Raw genomic sequence first — 17,693 nt, forward strand, 5'->3', positions numbered from 1 at the left:
TGAGTAAGTACCAGTAAATACTGGCCACTTGCCCTTATAAAGGGCAAATATTTTGTCAGTGCCCTCTGTGGGAAAGAGCTGGAGGGTGAAAAGACAATACAAGAAAGCCCTCAAAAGATCCTGCAGTCATACCTGAGCACAGGTACTGTATGGCAGTACCTTCCACTGCTCCTAATTGATGTTTCAAAATATCCTGTGCTGGGGAGGAGGCAGCCTCCCCAGGCAATCTGCTGCAGTGTTCCTGTAGCCTTGTGTTGAAAAGTCAGGTGAGGATGTCAGATGTGCATTATCCCATCCCCAGAGACTGGCTTTCCCTCCTCCCTTTTGCAGCTCACTCTCTGGCATAGCTCAGGTTTGCTCAGTGGCTTGCTGGACTTGAAAGTTTCTTGTTCAGTGATCTATCTATCTCTTGCTAAGAAAGAAATTACTCTTTTCCTCTGACCCCTTGATTCTTCCTTCCCTCTGTCTTGGGCAGCAGGGCTGGATTCTGGTGGGATCACTGGTCTGGGAAAAATTCTGTCTGTGCTCCCAGGTATTCAAGGTATATTGCAGACCTGCCAGGCTCTTACTAAATGATAAGAGTTTAAAAAAAAAAAAAGTGTGCACAGAGGAAATATTAAAGCTTCAAAAGGAGGGGTATGAGCCAGTGGCAGGCATATGTCTCTCCTTGCTACGTCCTCATACCAAATAAGAGCCAAAATTCTCAAGCAAGCAGTACTTGGCTGAAGGTAAAAATTAAGAGAATGAAGTCTGGCCATGCAGAGTATCTGTGGCAGTCTATGAAAAAATGTGATTTACCAAGCAGAAGAATAGAAGACAAATTTCATGCTGCAGATAAGGACAGACTGAAACAAAATACTGTCTGGGTGCAGAGATTAGAAGCTCTGAAAATCTGATATTATTAAAGGAAGATGTTGCATTTGGGAGTAACAGTCTCATTTAAACATTAAAAATGAAAAAAAATTGGTTATAATATATGGTAGGGAATACATCCATCCTCCTAATGATAACAAGACAGATGATTTTCCCAAAACTCATGCCACTTTTGGCTGTAACTGAGGAGGAACTGGGGATTGCTCCAGAGCATATGGACCAAGGATTTGCTCCAATGCACATCCTCTTGTGAACATGCCACAGGCTATGATTAAGTGTCTAAAAGCATTTGTGAACAGAAAAATGATATGTGTCTGATGTGGCTGTGTCCTACTGCTTCTGCTTTGAAAAAGGATTTGCAAATAATCCCAGTGTTTCTAATGCTTCCCACTGTCTGCATGCAGCACATCACTTACATTTCCATCTCTTTGGAGCCCTTGTTTGTTCAAAGGCAAATGTGTGAGTCTGTGGGGATTTCCTTCCTTGTGTTGAATGGCATTTTTCATGGTACAGCATAACACCTGGATTAATTTGAAAGCAGTCACAGAGGGACATTCTAGGGATCCGAAGAAGAAAGGTCTCTATACCCAGAACAAACTGGAAGGTGCTGCCTCTGCTCTGGGCTCACATCCTACCTGACAGGTCTCCTGCCTAGCATACAGTCCTAGATGTGAGAGCAATGCCCAGCCATGACTACAAGGCTGGGAAGGAAAAGAGAGGAAAAACAACAAATCAGCCAAATGAAACAGGAAAGCATTTTTAATGCTTTTAGGAGCAGAACCACAGAGCAAATATCAGTTGTGAACTAAACCTCTCTCCTTCTGAAACTCAGAGCAGAACAGTGTGGCTGCCAAGCTACCAGGCCTCTCTCCAAGGCACTGCCAGGCTTTGGACACCTCAAGCCCCCTCAGCAGCTCAATTTTCCCTGGACAGGCTGTTCCTCCAGCTGCCCTAGTGCTGTGCTCCAAGCTGACTTCCATATTGTAAAGACTAAGCTTACCTCTAATTCTTCTTTGGAATCTGTCTTGCATATTTCCACTGTCCTCTCTGAGTGTGAAACCTCTTCAAATCCTGCACCTGGCAAGGTATTGCTGCCCCTCCCCACTAAAGTTCATGAACTGTGCTTCATACACTCCAGTGTTTTGGCATTTCCTATAGAAATTGGTCCCTGTGGGGCTGTTTTTGTCAGCATTTGCCTCTCTGCTTCTAACCTGCTGCTGAGCAGACACACACTCTGCAGGTTTAACAAGCCCTGAGAAAGCAAGAACTGACCCTGAACCCAGCTGTGCTGCTGAATGCCCTGGGCTTGAGGGGGTAGTCAGGGAATCATAGAATGGTTTGGGTTGAAAAGGACCTTACAGTTCACCTAGTTACAACCCTTCTGCCATGGACAGGGACAAAACCCACTAGATCAGGTTGTTCAGGGCTCCATCCAACCTGGCCTTGAAGATTTTCAGAGATGGTGAATGCTAGAAAGAAGAAGGAAGGTGGCTTCTCAGCTTGCTGAGGTTTGCCATGGCAAGGGAAATCCCTTGCTGCTGCCATATCCAGCCCTGTGCTCTTCCTTAGGGTTTGCCACAAGTACAGGGCTGGGACAGCTGGTGGGTTTCAGCCCTGGATGTATAAGGTTTTGCAGGTGGAAGGACTGGGAGAGGAGAGGCCACTCCTGGCTGGCCCAGGTTGGGGTAGTAATTGTCAAAGGCCATAGCAGGTGAAGTGTGGAACCTGGGAAATGTGCCTGAGTATGAGGAGCCGGTTTTCCTGAGCCATGTGCCAACTGTGTGCCTCATGGCAAAGCCTTCAGGCTCTGCTTTGCAGCACAGCAGGGAAAAACAGCAGAAGCCTGTGGTGAATCCCTTAAGAGCTGGGAAACACTGGTCTGTTTGCATTCAGTTAGCAAATGGTCAAGAAAAATTCTCTGAGGGAAGAAATTTTTCCCTGCTTTCTTCATTCACTCTCCTGCCTTTGCCTGTGTCCTGAGGACTGAGAAGCCCACCGGATGTCGTTCAGGGGTATAAGCTACACTTATCCTCAAAAAGTGACTTTTCACAACTATCATTAGGCTTGTACCTGCCAGAGACATCTTCCAGCACTGTTAAAAGATTCCCTTTCACATCTCTAAGGCAGTGTGGATCCAGAAAATACTGCTTCAATAATGTAGAAAAATTGGATCTCTAGAGACTGGCATATGCTCAAATGAGCTATATATGTGCAAATAATCACAGACACAACCCACAGACATAAAGATGGAAGGGAAACATCTCTAAATATCTAAGCACAGGTTTTTGGGATTTCCCTCTCAGGCAATGAAAAGATAGTGACAATTTTCCATCAGGCAGCCCAGAGGTTTTTTCTCTTTGAAACTCCTTGCAGGGTAACACTTTATTGGAACAAGGTAGGACAGAGATTTTCCACATGAAAAGGTCCACTGCAAAATTAGCATCCCCCGTTTGGAATTGGTAAGGAACTTTTTGAGAGTCCTCACAAATGTGCTTCTGCCTTCCAGCTATCTTAAAAATACTGGTGTTGCACTAGAGGCAGACTAAGGCAAATTCAGACTACGGCAAATCTAAAAGCTCAGGCAAGAAATTTGGATGCAAATGGGTTTTGTAATGACACCTCTTTATTGAACTGCACTGGTAATGGTATGGACAATCTATACCACAGCCCACACCCATGGCTGGCTTCTGAAGCACTGACATGAGCTGTTCTTGTAGTCTGAGACATTTTGAGAAGATGACTATGCAAAGGAAGCACAGGTCCAAGGGCAGAGCCCTGAGGGCCCTGAGCCTCCAGGCACAGTTCCAGGTGCTGGCACAGAGCAGTTACCTGGGCCAAATCAGGCTCTGCCATCTGCCACAGAGAGCTGCAGAGCTGAGCTGGAGGGCAAGGGAGGAAGAGACCAGAAGGACTTTCTTCTGCAGGCCCCAGGGACATCACATGAGCTGCAGAAACCATTAGAAGCCTTTTTTTTCAGGTATTTGAAAAGCAAAGTATTTTTGAGGGTCACAGGAAAACCAGGAAAAAGCATTGGAAGAAGCCCCTTGAAGTTACACTCCTCAGAAACAGCTCATCAAGGGGATGATACATTCATCAGGGTCCTTGCCCTCTAGAAAGAGGATGACAGCACCCACTTGTCTCAGAACAAACATTTCAGGGCAGCTGCAGATTTAGGCTTGTGCTCCGTTGCAAAGATGTACTTGCTACCCTCACAGCCGTCCTTTCTAGGGGAAACTCAGTTTCTACAGATATAATGATCCTTCTTTTGCTGGAAGGTCAGAACAGTTCCCAAGCACAGTGAGCTCTGCCAGCCAGATGACTTGTCTGCTACCCGAGGTGTGCCTGTGTGCAGGCTTCTGTTATTAAAAAGGAAAAGCAAAGCCCTACAAAGCTGTGATATGGTCAGACATTTCTGGAACTGATCCCTTCTGATATAAGCACAGCAGCCTTGCTCAGAGCAAGGTTACAGCTGGGTTTTGGGTTGGGGTAATTGCTGTGCAGGAGGAGGCTCTGTCTGAACCAAGGGCTGAGTGGCTGTGGCATTCCTGCATCAGGTACAGGAGATGCATCACTTGTGGTAAATTAGGTTGTTCCTGATTGCCAACATGGGACAAAATGCCTCCTCTAGTATGCTTGGTCCTCTGTTAGGACAGAAGTGTCTGGGAGCTGTGCCCATATGTTTCCCTGCCATATGGGATTTAGCTACACTGGTATAAAATAACTGTATACCCGGCTAATGTCTTCCATTCTGCCTTTTACAGTGGTTAAAGCAAGCAACTTCCATGCACAGGCAAGACTTGACTTTCTTTCCATGCTTGGAAGGTTTTATTCACAGTTCTGAAGGCCAGACATTTTATGCTTCTTTTTTTCCTTTGTTAAGTAAAAGACTGAATCTCAGAGAAGAACCTCAGTTGCTATAGAACTGCTCTGTGCATGGGGACATGAGAAAGAGAAACATTTCATGTTATGGATCAGCTAGGAATTATATGAGAGAATATTTTCCTGATTAAAACTGGTTTGTCTTGTCCCCACAGCTCCCAGTGGATGGCAGTTGACTGTGCATGGCATTTTTTTATTCATGAGCTAATACCAGAAACTGCCTCTGAGCAAGATCTAACATTGGGCACAGCCTCAAGGCACATGACAGTGTTCTTCCACCCACCCTGATTTTCTCAGTATAGCCATAACTCATGCATCCAGATCTGCAGCCAGAACTAAGACAGACCCAAATCTGGTTAGAATAAATCCAGCTGAGGGCTAGACCTAGTGGAAGGCATGAGGCTGGCCAGCTGCAGCTGGTGAGGTTCTGGTATTTCTTGTCACTAACAATTGTTATGCCCATCAGTTTGGACCAAATCCCTCCCCTTCCCTTTTGATTTTTGAGAATCTGCAGTGTCCACATTGGCTGCCACATCTTTGCTCTGAAACCTCACCAGGCTGAAAGAATGAGGCAAGAAACAGTATTTTTGACTGACTAGATTTCAACTACATTTCTGCTTTTTTGGGGGGGGACAAGAAAAATGAATTTTCTTCTGCTGGTCTTTCAGAGAGCTGGGCTGCCTGAAACCAGAGGGACATCTTGGATGAGGAAGGTTGGAAAAAGCACCACTGGAGCTGCCAGCACAGGTGAGCATGGCAGAGGGGACATGGTCCTGTGTGGTGGATGGTGGAGTTGAAATCACTAAATCACAAAATCAGAGAATCACAGAATGGGAAAGGTTGGAAAGGGAGCATGGATGGATCATCTGGTCCAACTGCCCTGCTCAGGCAAGGTCATCCCAGGACACATGGCACAGGATTGTGTCTTGATGGTTCTGGAATATTTCCAGTGAAGGAGACCCCACACCCTCTCTGTGCAGTCTGTTCCAGTGCTCAGACCAGTAAAGAAGTTCTTCCTCATATTCATGGAGTGGAACTTCCTGTGCATCAGTTTCTGCTCATTGCCTCTTATCCTGTTGCTCATAGAAGAGCCTGGCTCCACCCTCTTGGCATCCTCCCTTCAGATACTTACACATAAACGATGACAAGTAGGAGCAGCCAGCAGTGGAAAGGAAAAGTCAGAGAGAGCAGCAAGAAGAAAATGTCCAGCAGACTTGGCTAGGGAAGGAGTGACCCCTGAGTGGGTGGCTCTAGGAAAGGCCAGTGGGATTGGTGAGACATCCCTGTGTCACAGCCAGCCCTGGGATGGGTGGGGAAGCCTGGAAAGCTTCAGTTCTTTTGAGACAATAAAGTCAATTCACTGCTTGTCCTCTCCAGTAAGGGGCTGCTGTGTTGGAGCCAAAACTTTGTGTGAAGGAGCCTTAGGAGCAGGACTGGGGAACGTGCAGGCTGAAGGCAACTCAGGTATTTTTGATCTGGTGACTTCCAAAGGCACCATCCCTGTTGATTAGCTCCTTATTTGGTGAGAGCTTACAGGGTGAGCCCAGGATACTGTGATGTGTGAATGTGTTCACAAGTTTGTGCCTTCTGGATTATTATAGTTGCTTCCTGAAACAAAGTAGAATTAAGTGACAAATACAGAAGATCAGCTATTTCAGACACTGTTAAAACTTGCTCCCTGTTTATGTGTGGAGTCAATGGAGTTGTTTGTACTCAGGCCAGATTTAAAATGGCCTGCCAAGTCTAAACTGGCCAGTATAAGTAGAAATTCTGACAGCTCTTAAGGAAATTTAACCACATGATACCACAAAATCATAAAAGTCTTTTCAAAAGGGATGACTGCTGAAGAATAGCAACAGAAACAGCACAGCACTTACAAAATGTGCTGTCAGTCTCTCACAGAACTAGCCAGCAAAACTTTATAAAAGTCTGCTAATACAATGAAAGTAGACACAGAAGAAAGTTCAGAATACAGTGGACATGCTAAGTATAGAGGGGGGAAAAAGAGATGTTCCTAGACCACACTAGGTAGCTAAGCAACTAACCTACAGAATGTCAAGCTCAATTCCCCCCATATTCCTCAAGAAATGAAATGAACTCTTATAGCTGATACAAATCCTGAGTCACTGAGCAAAATCTCTGATAAAAAGAAGAGATGGAAAGAGAAAATAGCCATTAGCAAGTCTTGCATATGGAACTCAAACTCACACCTTATAATGAATCAGGGTAGGAGGAAAATCCATTGAAGAATACAGAGATGAACTCTAAAACAAATTGTGTCAAAGCCCAGGTGAATAAACTTGCAATTCATAAAACCAGGCTCCAGAGAAGACAGGAAAAGGACTATAAAAGCCCTTTTGGAAATGCAGATCAATACCTCAGGAGATTACTTAAAACAGTCAGTTTGTTTTGTTGTAGAAAGAGAGAAAAACAGTTATGAGAAATAATTGCATGTTTTCCTTATTACTTCAGACTCTGAGGTATCTTCTTCAAATGGCAGGTTTTAGCACATTTTTAGCATATTTTAGCATATTCCCTGCCAGAGCTCCTCTTCCTCAGAGCAAGCACTGACTGCAGTTCATCCTTTCTCAGTGTATCCCAGCACATGCAGGTTGTGTGTGAATCCAGCTGTTTGCCCCAAGGAGTGGGAAGAGCAGGACACAAGAGCAAGGCTGACTTACCATTTTCAAGGCTAAAATTTGGCAGTCTCAGCTAGAGCACTGACAGCATCTCCTGTGCTGACTAAAAGTGACACTGGCTGGAAATTTTTTCTTAAAAGATGCTGCTCTAGGCAGGTTTAAGCTATTACTTGCCATGCCATTGCACAGCTCTGCAGGAGGGTTTTGCAGGCAAACCAAGCTCATTTAAGGAGATGTGTGCATTGCACTACAGAGCCAGAGGAAAATTCTTGCCTCAACTTGAAGCAAGTATAGTATTACGTTCTTTGAGACCAGAAAATGTTCTGTTACGTCCAAAGAGATACTTAAAACGTGGCATTTTACTCAAAAATACAGACACAGTGAAGGTGAATTTTCAAAAGCAAAGCTCTGTAATTTCTCATTTATGTGATGACAACTTTGCGTTTACGTAACATTTCATGAAGAAGCCAAATTCCAGATGCATGAACACTTTGGCCAAACCACAAAAGCACAAAGGAGGTCAAAGATGTATCATTAACCACATTAAATATTCCAGGCCTAAGCCCCTGAATTTAATATTTCATGAGCAGTTAACAACCTATTTTATGAGGATCTGTAAAATACCTTCATTTCTATCCTGCTGCCAGTAGTGAATTCGTTAGCAAACTATGTCTACTCACTTTGGTTAATGTAAATAAGGACATAGATATGCTGGAAGCCAGGAAAATAATAGGCTCAGATTTATAGCTCCTGCCAGCTGGTGTGTACCTCTGATGGCTTTGCTTCCACTGTTGCCATTCAGCTCACAGGATGACACCCACACTTAGGCATCTACAGGTATACCAAAGTCCCCATTTCAGCCTGTGGAGATGTAATTTCCCTCTCAGCTGTCAGATGCCTTGAATGGTGCTTTGAACTCCACTCACCAGTGGAGCAGAGTTCCACTCATGTACCCCTGGACGCCAAATCAAGTTATCTTCACAGCCCCCACCTGAGGGTCTGATCACAGTATGAGGAACACAAGAGCAATCCTGGTGGGACAGATCTGTGCCTACTGCCCTCTCATTGCCATGGCCTCACTTCTAAAAGAAATGGGCATAACTCCTCCCAGCACAGGAAGGTGTTGTCCCTCTCTCTGGATCACAAATTTCCATCTCCCATCCTGTCCTCTTTCTCCACATACTCCTATCAATTACTTGAACAGCCTCTCCTGCCAGCTGTCACAGTCTTCTGGGTTTAGCATTATTTTTAACTCTTGTTTGCAGAGTTTACTGAGTGCCTGGGAAGATGCTTTTTCTAAAAATGACTCAGTGAGCAAGGTAGATCAGACCTTTTGCTGGAGCTAGTAAAGTATTAAATAAAATCTCCCGTGTGATTTGCAATCTCATGTTCAGTGATTACAATCAATTGCTAGACATGGCAGTACCAAAGTTCTGCCAGAGTGACTTTCTGCCTCTTTGTGGTAACCTGAAGAGAAATATTTTCTTCTTGGACAGAAATGCAGCACTTATTAAAGGTTTATACTACTCTGAGTTTCATTTTTCTCACTTTGCTTATCTTCTTGCCCTCAACTGGCCTGATGCTCCTTGAAAGTACCTGTTAGAGTCATCCTTTCCTTTCACAGGTTATACCCCTTCTAAGTGGTTTTTGAAGATGGGCCTTTTTCTCTAAAGGAGTGGGGTTTCTGCCACTTTTTTTCTTTTGATGGCACAATGACAGCTTTGCTCCCGGGTTCCTGGTCTGTTCTCACTCCCTGCATGCTCAGTGGCAGCAGTGAGCAGGATTACTGCTACTTCTTATCACCATCAAAGCTGCTTTTCTAGCTGTGAAGCAACAGAGGGGACAGGCAAGCAGAGGTAGTTACCAGTGGGGCACCTGCTCTTTCAATTAAAGTCATCTTTCCTTCAGATTTCTGGGTTGGCTAGAGAAAAGAAGGGGAAGAACCTGTGCAATGAAGCTCTATTTTTAAGCCCAGAGCACAGTGTAGTTCAACAACAAAATATGTGAGGACAGATTAAAAAAAAAAAAAAAGAAGAAAAAAAAAGAAAATACATAAAATCTACACTTTTTTCCATTTCTAATTTTTTTCTATTTCTACCCTTAAGGCTGTAAACAGAAATAAGGTGCAGGTTCCCAGATGACTGCTGTATCCTCTGCTACTGCTGATGAACAAACCCATGTGATCTAAGGAAGCATCCAGATACTTGCTCAGACTGTACAGTTGCTGGAGAAGCAGATCTTCAAAACTTGTCATGAGAAATATCTGTCAGACTGGTGGTGATATTAAGACAAAATTAATTGCATTTTACCTAAGGTATGTGAATTTCACAAGCTAGACCTGAGACCAAAATATTTTGATTCAAGGAGAAAACAATCCAAATATCAGGTGGCAAGGGTTGGTTTTGGAACACATTCATGTAAAGGGAAAAAGTGGGAGGAACTACTAAACTAGTAGTACTAGTAAACAAGGAAGTCCCTGAGTAAATTTTTTGAGGCATGGGGCTTGAGGCTGACAAAAGTTCAGCTGCAAAAATAATATCTCATTTCCACTAAAATATTCTGCATTTAAGACTCTTGGCTCATCCAAGGTCCACTGAAGCCAGCAAAAACACTCCTATCTTTTTCCATGTGTTTTAGGTCAGGAACTTTCTGAGGAAGATGTGTAACAAGTCCAGCACATTGAAAGCAACAGACACATTTCCGGCCCTGCAGAAAATCTAGCTAGGGAGGAAAAATAGGCAAGAAAATAGGGTATTTTTGGGATTTTTTTGCAACAGTATCTGACTATGGATTAATTTTTTTTCCCACTTAATAGTATTGGTCCCTTGTTCCCTTACCCCTTACCTCGCCACTGTGTATAATTGTCATTTGTTGTCTCTTGTCTCACTGTAAGCTCCTTTGGAGCAAGGACTGTCTTTCCATTCTGTTTTTGTTTGGATCCTGGCCTAAGGGTTCCCATCCAAGATGCTACTGCAATACCAAAAAAAAAGAAAAAAAAAAAAATCAATAAATAATGACAATATCTCTTGTAAAGACAGCAAGCAAAAGTGCCAGACTTTGCACAGGTTTTGGCTGGGTTGAACAGTCCCCATAATCCTCTTCTCTGCCCTTCTGTGCTGAACAGTGCCAAAGGACTCCACGACTTTGTCCCAGCCCTTGGTAAAATGCTGGTGGGGAATGCTGAGCCTTTTTGTCCACTCTTAGTGACAAGGGCAGAGCCAAAGGCACTCGGCATGTTTCAGAAGATACTCAGCCCCTTGCAGGATGTGGCCCTGATGCATTGCAACTCTATCATAATCAAGGAGGATGAAATCTGTTACCAAGTCACGGGTACTAAATCATCCCTGTAGTAAGAAGAATGGGAAATTATACACACCACACCCTGAAGCAGTTCATTTTGGGAGGGCTTATTCTGACAGCTTGCAGTTCTCCTGAACACTTTGCACAGATTTTGCGGACAGTGAAAACAACTGTCCTTCTGGCATGATCTGAAGCCAATTCATCAAAAAGTAACAAGTTTCCCATTACTGGCTCCCTGTCCTCCTTCTGTAGGCATTCTGCCATTCCAGTTGGGTATCCTGGCATCTTGTGCTGGAGCATCCAGTCTCTTCCCAGGAGCCGTCCGTGGGCTCCCGCTCCTCGCTCTGCAGTTCACGGTTGCCTGGACAACGTGTTAGAGCCCTGTGCCGGCACCAACATCCCCACACAAACACACACGAGGCTGTGCCACCGAGAGCACCTTCCGCGGCTCTGACAGCAAAGGCCCCAGACTGCTAATTAAAAATAGATCAGAAGAGAGAGAAGCCAGCAGGCTTCGAGCCTCATCTGAAATGTATGAAGCGAAGACTTTGGATGACATCAGGAAGCGCTGACTCAGTGATCCAGTCCCCAGGACTCTCACTAATGCGACAAGCACAGCCTAGAGATGAGGCTGGCTGTTAGGACTAATTAAGCTGACTCGCCGCAAAACGGCCACGAGATCAAAAATTCCATGTAAGGTCGATAATTGACGCCCGGCAAGCCTTTGTGGAGGGGATGCCCTTGCAGAAGGCAATTAAGGGCCGCGTTGGAAGCGAAACGCCGCCTAAGAGCAGGAAGCCATGCCCTCAGAGGCGTGAGGGAGGCTCGGCCCCGCGCGCGGCCCGGCCCGGGACCCGGCAGTACCGAGCGCTGCCGGCAGGCGGCGGGGCGGCCCCGGGCCGAGACGGGCGGGGCCCACAGAACCCGGGATCCCAAATCCCGGCCAGAGAATCCCAAAATCACTGCCACAGAATCCCAGAATCCCAAAATCACTGCCACAGAGCCACAGAACCCCGGGATCCCAAATCACGGCCAGAGAGTCACAGAACCCCGGGATCCCAAATCACGGCCAGAGAGTCACAGAACCCCGGGATCCCAAATCACGGCCAGAGAATCCCAAAATCACTGCCACAGAGCCACAGAACCCCGGGATCCCAAATCACGGCCAGAGAGTCACAGAACCACTGTCACAGAATCCCAGGATCCCAGAATCCCAAAATCACTGTCACAGAGTCACAGAATCCCAAAATCACAGTCACAGAGTCACAGAACCCCGGAACCCTGAAATCACTGTCACAGAATCCCAGAATCCCAGAATCCCAAAATCACTGTCACAGAGTCACAGAGCCCCGGGATCCCAAATCACGGCCAGAGAGTCACAGAACTGCGGGATCCCAAATCACGGTCAGAGAATCCCAAAATCGCTGCCACAGAGTCACAGAACCCTGAACCCTGAAATCACTGTCACAGAGTCACAGAATCCCAAAATCACTGTCACAGAGTCACAGAATCTCAAAATCCCAAAATCACTGTCACAGAGTCACAGAACCCCAGAATCCCAAATCACGGTCAGAGAATCCCAAAATCACTGTCACAGAATCCCAGAATCCCAGAATCCCAAAATCACTGTCACAGAATCCCAGAATCCCAAAATCACTGTCACAGAGTCACAGAATCCCAGAATCCCAAAATCACTGTCACAGAGTCACAGAATCCCAAAATCACTGTCACAGAGTCACAGAATCTCAAAATCCCAAAATCACAGTCACAGAGTCACAGAATCCCGGAATCCCAAAATCACTGTCACAGAGTCACAGAACCCCGGAACCCTGAAATCACAGTCACAGAGTCACAGAATCCCAAAATCACTGTCACAGAGTCACGGTCACAGAATCACAGAATCCTGGAATCTCAGAATTCCGGAATCACAGTCACAGAATCCCAAAACCACACAGTTACAGAATCCCAAAATCACAGTCACAGAATCCCACAATCCCAGAATCACAGAGACACAGAATCCCAGAGTCACAGAATTCCAGAATCACAGAATCCCAGAGTTACAGAATCACAGAGTCAGAACCCAGTCAAAGAATCCCAGAGTCCCAGAATCCCAGAGTCCCAGAATCACATAATCTCAGAGTCACAGGATCACTAGTTTGGAAGAGATTTCAAGATCATCGAGTCCAACCCAGCCCTAACATCTCAACTAGACCATGGTCTGAGGAATTATGGGTTGGCAACCGGGAGGGAGAGTGACAGGGACTCCTGGCCATGCAGGGACCCCGGCTTGCCCCTTAACCCTTACCTGTGGCCACCGAAAGCACTTCCCAGCCAGGTTTCTACAGCCCCACTTAAATATCCCAACAGGTAATGAAGGCAGATATTTCCATTCTAGTTTGATTTTCTCTTTATTTAAAGAATAAAAATCAATGAGTCAGGTCCATTTTTGATTCTCACTCATCTCACTTTCAGGCCCTTAATGCTGCATCCAAGCAGCAGGGCACTGATTTGAAAACATTTCCTTACTTTACTGTTAGCTGCAGAAATCATTGTGGTTATGAAATACTTTCCAATGTGAGCAACATTGTCCTTTCAGAGGCAAGCAGCAGAGCTGAAACACTGAAAATGGTTTCCCATATCAAAGGTGGCAACGAGGGGAGGGAAGTGACAAGCAAGGGTTGCAGGCTGACTGCACTGAGTACAAAGTGTGTCAAAAGAGAAGGCAGTTCAAAATGGATATTGATGCATAAGCTACAAGGTGCTCTTGAACCTCAGAGCTATAAGAGGCAGTGAAAAGGGCAAAGCCCCACTCAGAAAATACTTGGATTTAATTGTCTTTGTATTAGTGGTGTACTTGTGCTGGGAGCTTTAGAGACCCCATTACACTTTCTCAGGGATGAGAAAGGAATGGGAACCCTCATATTTAGGGAAGAGGGATGCTCAGAGGAGAAAGTGCTGCTCTCGCTGTTGCTCCATGTGCAGAATGTTTCTTTCATAACTGCAGGTAAAGCACTCAGAGCTCCAGCCACAGAAAAAATAAAACAGACCTCTCAATGACTTTGTGGATTTAAACTCTGAGGTCTCTGTGCTTTGATTTTCTAACTACAAAAAGAGACAAACAATGCAATTTGCCTGCTGGAAGCAGAAAAATATTGGCAGATAACATAGGGGCAGGGGACATACCTTCAAAGGAAGTCCACAAAGTAGGTTTATCCCCAGGGGGTTGATTTATCTGTCATCAGTCAGATAAGTAAAAGTGTTCTCAGTCTGACAAAATCCATCTTGTTCAGCAGGTGAGTGTTAACAGACCAACAGCTCTTTAGTTTTCCTGGATGGCACCAAAATCTCATGTTTTCCTTACTGAAAAGACTGAATTTCACTCCAGAAGCTGCTTGTCACCTGTGACCAGCTGCATCCACCACAGCACTCTCAGCAGTGAAAATTACAAATACCCTGACACAAAGACAGAAATCCACTTGGACCCAAGTATCTCTTTCTTCTTGTAGTCAGAGCAGCTCTTTTTCTCAGGACAGTGGCAGCTGGATCAGGTCTTACTACCAAGTTTATATTGCTTCTGCAAAATAGCCAGAGAATATTTTGGATGGAGCAATAACCCTGGGAACAATCTCTCATATTTACAAGTCAGAAGGAAACTTCCTATGTAAAAGCCCTGTGGGGTCAAAGGATGCCAACCTTTGCCATATGAGGGGGACAGCAAGTTTTATCCAGTATGAAACACTGGAAGTACTTTTTTCTCCCACACCACAGCTTCATTTACTCACTGCAGCTCACTCCTTCCTATGTCTCAGCAAGCTGTAATGTAAAAATCAAACCAACTCTGCTTAAAGTTTGCACTGAAAAGCATCTGAGTACCTTTGTGAAGGGAAAGGCTCTAAGCATCAACTGAGAAGCTCAACATCATTAACTGTCTCAGTTTACCTCCATATGCACAGAGCAGGAGAGAAAGGAAAACCACCTCTACTACATCCTACCCATGAGAATGGAGAGTCTCAGTGGATGCAGGGATATAAAGAAGGGTTTGAGTGCAAGCAACTGGCAGCACACACAAGTCAAGTTGTTTAAGGAAATAAAAAAGCGGGATGTGCTAAAAGCCAACCATTGTCTCTGCCTGGAGAGTCGCCCACTCTGCAGGCACTTACTGCTTCTGTCAGCTCTGAGGCTGAATTTAATATTTACACAGCTCTGGAGATGACCCTATCTGGATTTGTGTGACAAACAGCATGAATATAAAATCCTCCTTCTCCAGAGGCACCTGGTTGGAGCTCTATTTTTCTTGCCAAAACATCATTTTCTGCCTAATCTAAATGAACTTGGCCCATCAATGCAGCACAACATTCTTTGGAGCACCATCAGAGACTTTGAGACCTACATTAGCTGAGTATCCGGCAAGCTTCCAGTCCCCCTAAATATTTTCTAAGCACTCAGTTCCCTGAGGGAAGAGATTTAAGAAGAAATTGGCATGCAGCAAAACTACTTGTATTTGTTCTGCCACTGTCAGAGAAATGGCTGTGGGCTTCTTTTGGAAAACTGCAGGTTTCTGCTAACATTTTGACATTTATGCTGTTTTGTTTGTAGCTGACAGGGCCCAAAATGATGAAAAATCAATTCACCTGATCCCCAGCTGGGTGCTGAAGAGAGTTAGTGTCTCTGTACACTGCCATTTTAGCCTTGCCTGATGGCAGTCTGCCCTTGGGAACTGAAATCCCTGCCCAATCTCTCTCTCCTTTTCTGCAGTGTATTCTGTAGTGCACAGCTCATCCCCACTGCCATGAAAATGAGATCTTCTGGCATCCTCCCTTTTGGTATAATAGGCTGGGAATTTGCAGAGGATTCCTTAGTTGAACTTACAACACTGGTAAGACTGCCTGGCTCTGCAGCAGATATCCAGGTGGGGTCATGGAGACAGTGGTGAAAATCCCATGGAGTGGAAAGATGGCCAGAAGGGTAAGTGCCTCCAGGGTAAGCAGCCCCCAGACCCAGGAGAGATAAGAGATTGGTTGGCTCCATTTTCCTGCCATCTCCTTTGATCCATGCCCACCTCAGCTTTTGCCAAGGAGGATGAAGCCCTGCTGGAGATGCTGTGGTTCAGTGTCCTGTTCTACACACAGCATCTCCAGGTGAAAGGCAGAAACTGCAGGTTCTCTTAGGTTGGATTTGCAGTTATAGAATTTTCCTACATTTATTGGAGCAGCTGAAGCTCAGCAACACCACAGTGCAAACCCAGTGCAAACAGCCTGACCCAGACTTGTCCCTGCATCAGCCAATTCTCCTCTCATGGATGCTACTCTCAGTTTTGGCAGTGCTGTTTTAGGACATAAATCCATAGGACAGTCCTATGGATTTATCCCAATTGCCCCAGTCCTCTGTGGGGGAAGATTTTACCTTAGTGGTTACAGGCAGAACACCCAGCCCCACGGAAGTGCAGGTGCACTTTAGACAATTCACCAGTGGAGGAAAAAATCTGAATTTAGATGCTGGCATCATTGGGAATTCTTGACACACATTGAGCAGGCAAATAGAAGTAAAACAAATGCAGACTGAATATGTGTGAGGCTGTCTTGAGAACAACTCCTGTGACTCAACGTGATACCCTATCAGGCCATGTTTGCTCTGAGGTTACCAGCATAAAACCAAAAAGTGACACATTACTGTGGCTGGATGATAAAACACAGAATAGCTCAAAAAATCAGATTTTTTCATTTCAACCCAAGTTTTCTAACATCTGTAGAGGGATTCCTGTTGAGGCAGATGTGAGTATCTCCTGCTGCACAGATGTAACACAGAGAAGAGTTGGATTTTCCAAGGCTGTGCAAAAGTGCTGCTCAAGTGCCATGGTTAACAGTCCTTACAGGCTTATACCTCACTATAAAATGTGGCAGCCTTGTCAAGTATCTTATCTTAGCATAGGCTTTCCCCATAGGATCTTGCTCTAAGCATTTAGGATTGATTCTCTAACAGCCATAGAACAAAGACTGACTCTCCTCTTCAGGCTGCAAAACATGTTCTGGGGCTATTTAAGTGACCAGTGTTGGGGGTTAGTGTTGGGGAAATTCTTACAGATATTCCTCTGTCCCCCCCTTCCTGTACAGGGCATGAGTGGAGAGAGCATATTCTGGTTTCTCAATGTGGGTTTTAGGTTTAACACTGAATTACAAGAAGGTAAAATTGCCAACAGTGCACACCTCTGTTCACTGACTGATGATAGAAACAAAGAAAAAGAAATGTTATGAGCAAACCTTTTTCATAAAGTGCTTGTGTAACTTGTTTTGCAAAACAGCTTTTTTATGTTTCCATGCATGCTCAAGATTTACGCTGCCACGGTTTGGCTGTGTTAATCTTTAACTAGCCTACACAGACAGGCAGCTCTTGGAGGGAAGAGGACAGAAAATACAGCCATAAGGAAGGAAAAATGTGTAGGAGTTCAGTTTACAAACCAGTGAAACCAACCCATGGGCTATAAATCAGGATGAAGTGAATGTGTCTTGCTTCAAGAAGACCCCATGCATTGAAAAAATGAAGTCTGACTGAACTAATGAGACTGATTCAAACACAATGGAAAAGATATTTGGTGCTGGTGTGACAGCAGAGCATTGCCAGGAGCAGTCTTTGTTGGATCTGTTTTATTGCAGACATGCTCTTTTGATTCTTGGCATCACTGAGCCAGGGATGTTCACACTAAGAAGATGAACCCAAATCATCTTACATTTCTGGAGCTGTCTAAAGCTGGATACTTGGAGCCACCTCTGAAGCAAAGCAGCTGGTTTTTGTTTTTGCTTTAAATTATAGAGAGAAGAGAGAGTGTCTGTGCTGCACTGAGCCCTGTGCTTGGGTGTGCTAGCTTGCCATTCATGGCAGTTTTCAGCCATCAGGAGAAAGTGACACCTAATATTGTGTGGGCATGGCAGCTCAGAGGGGTCCTGGTGACCACAATGTGGATTGGTCCTGGTGATCCCTGTGGCATTCTGGTTGAGAATTTATGCT

At 45.0% G+C, this 17,693-nt stretch overlaps 1 long non-coding RNA gene across 5 annotated transcripts in view; it reads right to left on the reverse strand.

Moving 5' to 3' along the window:
• The window catches only part of LOC135299604 (uncharacterized), a 59,868-nt gene extending 48,351 nt beyond the window's left edge, over positions 1-11,517 (reverse strand). For all 5 annotated transcript variants that reach the window (XR_010361571.1, XR_010361572.1, XR_010361570.1 and 2 more), the window contains exons 1-2: positions 10,768-11,517; positions 10,236-10,361 (exon numbers count right to left, since the gene is read on the reverse strand). This is a non-coding gene — a long non-coding RNA (uncharacterized LOC135299604). The remainder of the gene's footprint in view (positions 1-10,235; positions 10,362-10,767) is intronic.
• Between the last annotated feature and the right edge of the window lie 6,176 nt (positions 11,518-17,693).

Source organism: Passer domesticus, chromosome 4 (genome assembly GCF_036417665.1).
Source record: "Passer domesticus isolate bPasDom1 chromosome 4, bPasDom1.hap1, whole genome shotgun sequence".
In the NCBI taxonomy this organism is placed as follows: Eukaryota; Metazoa; Chordata; class Aves; order Passeriformes; family Passeridae; genus Passer; species Passer domesticus.